Consider the following 8,936-nt stretch of genomic DNA (forward strand, 5'->3'; position numbering starts at 1 on the left):
TGTGTGCGCGTGATTGAGTCATCAAGCAAACTGTCATTGCTTTTATCTCTATTGTGCAATGATGAAGAAAAAACATGAAGTCTGAATGTAATAAATAATTTTATGATATCGCAAAAAGAAACTACAAATGAATATTTGGGTGCAGCTATTTGTGATGAGTTTTGTTTATGTTAGAAGCCATAGTATTGTTGGAAAGGTCATTCATTTACCTGCCCTTTGTAACAAACAGTGGGATGTCACCGAAGCTATGGACTGCTAAATTACGTATACAGGTGTAAAGACGGAAAAAAAGAAAAAGAAAAAAAAGAATACTCTTTCAAGAGAAACAACTGCTGTATATTGCCCTTTGAAGTGCAGTAAAAGGGTTGCTTCCCCTGGATACCATTTTTTTCAGAATTGGTCTAATTGTTACACCTTGCATTAATAATATTGTTATGATTGTTTATTTATTTATAGGGGTTTTAATGGTACGCGTCTTTACAGTAGATCAAAGACAACAAAACGCAGTGCGTTCAGTTTGTTTGTTTGTTTGCTTAACGCCCAGCCGACCACGAAGGGTCATATCAGGGCGGCGCTGCTCTTACATATAACGGTGCGCCACACACAAGACAGAAGTCGCAGCACAGGCTTCATGTCTCACCCAGTCACATTATTCTGACACCGGACCAACCAGTCCTAGCACTAACCCCATAATGCCAGAAGTGCGTTCAGTACCATTCTGTGAGTTCGACAGCTTGACTATAAATGTACCGGCACGGTTGGCCTAGTGGTAAGGCGTCCGTCCCGTGATCGGGAGGTCGTGGGTTCGAACCTAAGACTTTAAAATTGGCAATCTAGTGGCTGTTCCGCCTGGCGTCTGGCATTATGGGGTTAGTGCTAGGACTGGTTGGTCCAGTGTCAAAATAATGTGACTGGGTGAGACATGAAGCCTGTGCTGCGACTTCTGTCTTGTGTGTGGCGCACGTTATATGTCAAAGCAGCACCGCCCTGATATGGCCCTTCGTGGTCGGCTGGGCGTTAAGCAAACAAACAAACAAACAAACAAACTATAAATGTAGTAATTTCGCCTTACGCGACTTGTTTTCCATTACTGAAGAGAAGCAGCGCCTTCAAGCGCATTCACTCACTTTGATTTAATGAATGACCATACTTGTGGTGCGTTTTCGCCGTGTGCTTCTTTATTAAGGTACAGAGGATTCCCCAGATTCTTCAGATTTTACAAATTCGTCAGAAACTCTCCCCTGACGGTCAGATCAATAGTATCAAGGCAAGGCAATATTCATTTCCAAAAAAAACCTAGGGTTACATGAATTTGAAGGAAAGAAAAAAATAATAATGGGACACAACACTTCGTAATTAATAACCAGTCATAAATCAAACTGGATTAATAACTGAATCATTATAATCACAATCGTTTTAACAGGACGGGTTTTTTTTTGTTTTTGTTTTTTTTTGTTGTTGAATAAAAGACTTAAACAAAGTATTCAGAATTCTTTCATGATAATTATGCTTAATAAAATATATCAACTTCAATAACGTTTGCTTTTGTTTGAATTTGACTGCGTTTACATTTCTTGATCCCTTTTCAACCTCAGACGCAGTACGACGCTCAGATCAAGTACCAGTCGCAGCCAGTTCGTTCAGATCGTCTTCCCCGCCTCCACACCAGCTCGCAGATTTGTGGTCATTAGGTCCAAGACATAAAGGCTTTTCCGCGTGCGACACACGCCATCTAGTTCTACAGAACAATGGCGGATTCCTGTAGCGGTTATGTCCATTTCTGACCGCCGCCCTAAGCTGCTCTCGGCATTAGTTTCCGGCTTTTAAAGGCTAATGCATTCTTCTGAAACTGCTAAATTTACTCGATGGAGTGAACTCGTTTGATCGTGCGGATAATAGTTTTATTGTAAAGGTGGGCGTTTTAACGTCTAGGTAGGAGTTTTATCATGTATGTAGGCGTGTTATCGTGTAAGTATGCGTTTTGTCGTGAAGAAAGGCATTTTTGACGTGAAGGTATGCGTTTTATCGTGCAGAAAGGCATTTTTATCGTGTAAGTTTGTGTGTGTGTGTGTATGTGTGTGTGTGTGTGTGTGTGTGTGTGTGTGTGTGTGTGTGTGTGTGTGTGTGTGTGTGTGTGTGTGTGTGTAGGTAAGCGTTTTATCGAGTGCATAGAAGTTGTCCCATGTGTATGTATAGCAGTGTTATCGTGCACGTCAGAGTTGTATCCTGTGTGTAGAAGTAAGATCGTATGTGTACGAGTTTTATCGTGTGCGTAGGAGTTATACAACGTTCTTGACGTGCAGTTGATACAACCACAAAACAACTGCAAAAGCCGTAAAGAAAAATTCGTAATAAATTTATTGTTATTATTATTGTTCACAAAGAAAATGTTTGACCGGTTAAAACAAATAGTAAAACAAGTCGCGTAAGGCGAAAATACAACATTTAGTCAAGCTCAGTCGAACTCACAGAATGAAACTGAACGCATTGCATTTTTTCCGCAAGACCGTACACTCGTAGCATCGTCTGTCCACCGCTCGTGGCAAAAGCGATCGACACCTGCATCAGTAGGAATAGCATAGCACGCGAAATACGCAAGGTAGCAAAACAAAACAATCTATTCAGGGTAGATAATTGGTTTGACTTTCTTCGCGTATGTCAAAGTTGCAAAGTTTTGCCTATTGTGATTTCTTGTCAATTTTTCATTCGGCTCTTCCGTTTTTGTCTGGTCGATTTTGAGGGTACCCTTACTTGAGCGGCGGTCACGTGATCCCTGTAAAAGAAATATTTAATCCAAAAGGTGATCCTGGAGGTTAAGTGAACGGTCTTAACTGGCATATACAGTTTTAATGAAATGACACGGGGATTAATGCTTTAATTTGGGTTTGAAATTTGTTGCAATAATTTTTTTGCCAAGTTTAGTATCTCACGCAGTGTTCACAAATGGTAAAAGTGTGTTCAGAAACAAATAAATAAGCGTGAACAGGGCAAACTGTCCAAATTCTTTATTCTAACATTTGTTGAACGCTGTCCAGTACACATGCATCAAGAAGTCGAAAAAAAGATAATTCGGAATTAAACACATATTGGTAAGTTGCTCTGCATAGGACGGAACAAAGGTAATCATATGAAATTCGGATCTGAAAGGACTACCTTATTTAACACAGTACTTCACCTTAGGATAATTGAAATTTCAATCACAAAGTTTTGGGTAATCCTTGAATTTATTATTAGTAATACACTTATTTTAAGTGTACTATTCTGTAATTTCAGGGAGTGCTAAGGCCCAGAAAAAAACACAAATAAACTAGGGCTTAACGAGCTAATTTCAAAGATACAAAAACTACTTGTAATTTTTTTTAATTCTAATGTGGACATGCAAACAAATTAACCGATCACACCAAAAGCAGAGTGATAGCGTAACAATGTAAACAAATCAACCGATCACACCAAAAGCAGAGTGATAGCGTAACAATGTAAACAAATCAACCGATCACACCAAAAGCAGAGTGATAGCGTAACAATGTAAACAAATCAACCGATCACACCAAAAGCAGAGTGATAGCGTAACAATGTAAACAAATCAACCGATCACACCAAAAGCAGAGTGATAGCGTAACAATGTAAACAAATCAACCGATCACACCAAAAGCAGAGTGATAGCGTAACAATGTAAACAAATCAACCGATCACACCAAAAGCAGAGTGATAGCGTAACAATGTAAACAAATCAACCGATCACACCAAAAGCAGAGTGATAGCGTAACAATGTAAACAAATCAACCGATCACACCAAAAGCAGAGTGATAGCGTAACAATGTAAACAAATCAACCGATCACACCAAAAGCAGAGTGATAGCGTAACAATGTAAACAAATCAACCGATCACACCAAAAGCAGAGTGATAGCGTAACAATGTAAACAAATCAACCGATCACACCAAAAGCAGAGTGATAGCGTAACAATGTAAACAAATCAACCGATCACACCAAAAGCAGAGTGATAGCGTAACAATGTAAACAAATCAACCGATCACACCAAAAGCAGAGTGATAGCGTAACAATGTAAACAAATCAACCGATCACACCAAAAGCAGAGTGATAGCGTAACAATGTAAACAAATCAACCGATCACACCAAAAGCAGAGTGATAGCGTAACAATGTAAACAAAAACAGTCGCACCCATTTTCGTACCCTAACTAAAACATTTATTTCCTCAGCTATGAAAATTAGCTGGCTTAAGAGAGTTTTCTATGCCGAATCTCCTTTAGCCAGGTTTACGCTCTGTCTCTATCCTGAGCTGGATAAACAGCAGCAACTAGGGAGTGAGTTTGCCAACACTTTAATGCAATCAATCCACAATCCTTTTTGGCATGATGTATTGAAACATTTCAAGAAATTAAGCATAAAATGTATACCAACTGAAGTAAGTGAGTTTAATGCAGAATGTATCTTTTATAATAGAAATATTGTAATTGGAAAACACACTGTATACTTTAAAGATTGGACAGAAAGGGGTATTTTCCAAGTCTGTCATTTACTGAATGAAAATGGCAGTCTATTGAATTTTGTAGATTTTCAGATAAAATTTCCTACGTTGAAGGTTAATTTTTTGAAATTTGCAGGAATGGTCAAATCTATGAAGACATATCAGAAAAAGATAAATGTAATACAGGAGGCAAACTATGTATTGTTAAAGCAAAAACCATGGAATATAATATTTGAAGGAAACCATAGTGTCCAATCGTGTTTGGCCGCGGAAGACTCAGCCCCAGCTGGTGTGGTGAAATGGAATGGTATTTTTGATAACCTCAGCTGGAACAAGATCTTTTACTTATGTCATAAGACAACAGTTGATTGTCAGCTAAAATGGTTCCAGCTGAGGTTAATTTATAGGGCTTTGCCCACAAACCGCTACTTATTTCTGAGAAAAATTGTTGAATCTTCTAATTGTTCGTTATGCAACAATGAGGAAGAAACAATTAATCATTTGATGTGGCATTGCAGGTTTTGGCAGGAACTACAGGAACTGTTAAATAATAGTTGTTATCATGTTACTAATTTCCGGTTTTCGGAAGCGTTGGTATTGTTTGGAGTTCAGGAAAATATGTTCACTGATAAAGCCTTAGATTTCATTATTTTATTGGCCAAATTTTATATTTACAAATGTAAATGGAACTCTGAAAGACCGATGCTTCCGATATTCTTAAAATTTTTGAAAAGTAGATATTTATTGGAAAAGTACAAGGGGGGATTAGCAGAAGATAAGTTTGACCACCTCTGGCAACCATATTCTAACCTGGTTTCATGAAAATTGTCCAGTACTAGGCTCTACTCCTCCTCCCTAATTCGTTAACAGTATCTTGATATATATTCTGTTGTAAACTTGAATCTTGTAGTAATCAATATTATTTAAGGGTCTAGTAGTTGTTGTAGTCAAACAGTCCTAAACAGTGCCTCTTTAACTTCCCCCCCTCTCTCTCTATTTCTCTCTCTTTTCCAGATCATTCTGTTAGTATGCATGTTGTATGTATGTATGTGGCGATGTGAACTGTGATGTAATGTATAATGTGTTGTAAAAAATAAAAAAAAGAATAATAAAAAATATAAAAAAGTAAAAAAAAAAATAAAAAAAATAAACAAAAAAAAACAACATTTATTTCCGTGTCATTTTATTAAAACTTTCTATGCTATTAAAGGCACTCAACTTGGCAATCTGGCACACTTTTCAAATCAAAGATTTCGTTTACAGGTGTAACGTTATCGCCGCCAAGTACATTTCAAGCATGAAACACAATCAATCTTGAAATTAAACGGGTAAAAAAAAGTGGCTATTTTTCCAATTCTTATAAAAATTAAAATATCAATAATGATTCAAAATTAGTGGTCGCGTTGCATTCTGTATGACCCTGAAGCAAATAATATAAAAACAACTAAACCAATTGTATGCAACTTAGGTCAAATGTCTCGCCAAAACCGGCTCGATCCGTCCAGTCTTTGAGTTTCGGCTAGCAAAACCATGGTAGTCTCAATGATGACTGATCCCTGGTTTTTAGTGTTGCCATTGGATATAGTTTCAGGCCAACATATTAACTAAATGTTTTTATATCGCTTCACGCGACTTGTTTTAATCTGCACACACACACACACACACATACACACACACACACACACACACACACACACACACACACACACACACACACACACACACACACACACACACACACACACACGCACGCACGCACGCACGCACGCACGCACGCACGCACGCACGCACAGGGCGAACATAAATTCTTTTTATTCACAAAAAAACATCAAGATATAGATAATGGGACGATAGACAGCTAGAATAGGAAAGGGGGAAAAAAATACAAAAGAAAAAGCGAAAGAGAAAACATAGTTGCTAGTCATATATTGGTTACCAGATGATTACCCGCTTCGCTGGGTACCGGCTTCGCCGGGACACCCGGCTTCGCCGGGAAGAAGTAGAGCCGAATACGGGTGAGTGGCGCACCGTACGCCGGCTTCGCCGGTGAGTGGCGCACCGTACGCGATTGACGCCACACGAAGGAAGGGAGATAAACGCGCAAAACACTGGAGAAGATAAGGAAGAGTTACTGGAATGGATGTACAGAAAAACCATAAAAACCAAAATCGGTTCAGCGCTGCGCGCTGAGAGCACGTGTTGGAAATTTTCATCGACCAGATTGTGTCCGGGGTCTACCTGAATATGGCCACCAAATTTGAAGCAGATCCATCGAGAACTTTGGCCGTGCATAGCGAACACACACAGACAGACAGACAGACAGACACACACACACACACAAGTCGTATATAGATATAGATAGATGTAGCACTTGACATGAAGAAAACAATACCCCGGCCATGCAGATTAAGATATGGATTCGTGTTCCTGTGTGTGTGTGTGTGTGTGTGTGTGTGTGTGTGTGTGTGTGTGTGTGTGTGTGTGTGTGTGAGAGTGTGTTTGTGCGCGTGTGTGTGTGTGTGTGTGTGTGTGTGTGTGTGTGTTTGTGCGCGTGGGTGTGCGTGTGTGTGTTTGTGTGTCTGCGTGCTTGCGTATCATTGTGTGTGTGTATGATCTGTCTGTCTGTCTGTTTGTACGCGTGTGTACGCACTACAGAGATTCTTCTCCTTACCTTTTACTGTTTTTCTCACAGTGATGAGAATATTGCCGAATAGTGAAGAATATTCCGTCAAAGTTCTCACAAAACCGCCTTTTCTTGTGAATCAGCACGAAGACGAAACACAATGGTAACCGTTTATTACCCGCAGGTGTCTTCAGCGTCTCCAGTAATGCACACGTGGAAGTCAATCTTCTTGCGCAAGTTGTAGATCCAAGTTTGGTGGAAGCTTTTTTTCTCTCACAAGAACGTCCGTCAAAACTTTGTTCAGAACCTTGTTTTGAAATCTCATTAACTCTTCACTAAATGAGGAAATCTTCTCTTTTTTCTTATCCCTTTCAAGATCACTTCGCAGTTGTACGCAGCATCTGATGATATATGTCAGGCACGTTTTCAAAATTATGAGGTTGAACTATCACTTTTTGTGTTGGTATATAAGGCATAAACATCAAGTCCCAGCTCCAAATAACGTCCACGCCTCGTTGACACCCCGCCACGATTCCCGGCTTCTCTTTCCGGTCGTCTGCTGCAGAACTAACCCTGTTCTCAGTCTTGGAAGCTGTGCGAAAAGAGTTCACCACGCGTTTCAAACAAGTTATATATCGGAAAGTTTTTAAGCCTTTTCTTTTTAACAACCCTCATCTCCCCCCCCCCCCCCCCCCCCCCCCCTATAGCTTCTCTTCCATACTCCTTGCACACACGCATTTATCGAATTAGAATTGTGGGTAGAAATCTCCCAGTCACGCATGCCGGGAAACACAATACGAACTTGCGTAGGCCAATCAGATTTAAGGAAGGACGAACGCCTGCAAAGGATCAGGGAAGAGATAGAGCCGCTGACGGAAGCTGAACAATCTTCCAAAGACAAGGAATAAGCCAAATAGAAATGAACAAGTGTGTGTAGTGGAGGGGGGTGGTGGTGGTGGTAAATGACGTGTGCAGGACAACGGTATAGAGAGGAGGGGGGGGGGGGGGTGGAAGTGACGATGGAAGTGAAAGTGGTCAAACATGTAGAGTGCGCCGGAGATTGTCCGATAACAATACAAATAGCAATTAGCGGATTATTGGCGTGTAAGCTTCTATCTCTCAGACCACGCTTTTAAAAGATCAAGATTCTGTAAAGGCCATAAAGCTTGTCACGTTCTTCTTTTCTTTCTTTATTTGGTGTTTAACGTCGTTTTCAACCACTCAAGGTTATATCGCGACGGGGAAAGGGGGGAGATGGAATAGAGCCACTTGTCAATTGTTTCTTGTTGTCACGATCGGGTGACAGAGACCAGGAAAGTGTCACTCGGTGGAGTGCCTGTTCTTGGTCGATTATGATAGAAAGCGCCTGTACGTGATATTGGGCTACAGCAGAGTTTGCTGACAGTGCTCAATGAGCACGGATGTTTTGTAGCGCACGAGTTTCACAGTGGGTTTTTTTTTTGCTGTCATAGGGCTGACGGTTTTTCGCTGACAGCGCGCACGGGATTTTCAGGGATTGAGTTTCTCGTGTCTTTTTTCTGCTTGGGGAGGCAGAATTGTGTATAGCTGGACTGGTTTTGTGACAAGGTCAGTCACGTGTTATTGGCTAGGTTGTCTGAGAGAGACACAGGGACGGCACACTTGACACCCAGCGGCAGAAGGGGAAGGATCTAATACACAGTTTCTAGAGTATGATGGTTTTTCACCGAATATTGTATTCGGCACTCTAGGGGAGCTTCCACCGGTTATTTTCTTCTCACTGCCACATATTTTGCTGAGGACAAGTCGTCAATATTCCTTCGTCGGCGATGGCTTTCGCATAAG

At 40.5% G+C, this 8,936-nt stretch overlaps 1 protein-coding gene across 1 annotated transcript in view; it reads right to left on the bottom strand.

The window, feature by feature from the left end:
- LOC138947750 (HCS2 neuropeptides-like) overlaps nt 1-7,701 on the bottom strand; it is a 61,569-nt gene extending 53,868 nt beyond the window's left edge. The window contains exon 1 of the mRNA XM_070319304.1: nt 7,161-7,701. The gene's annotated coding sequence lies outside the window, so the exon portion shown is untranslated. The remainder of the gene's footprint in view (nt 1-7,160) is intronic.
- Nucleotides 7,702-8,936: the final 1,235 nt, after the last annotated feature.

This window comes from Littorina saxatilis, linkage group LG14 (assembly GCF_037325665.1).
Source record: "Littorina saxatilis isolate snail1 linkage group LG14, US_GU_Lsax_2.0, whole genome shotgun sequence".
Taxonomy (NCBI): Eukaryota; Metazoa; Mollusca; class Gastropoda; order Littorinimorpha; family Littorinidae; genus Littorina; species Littorina saxatilis.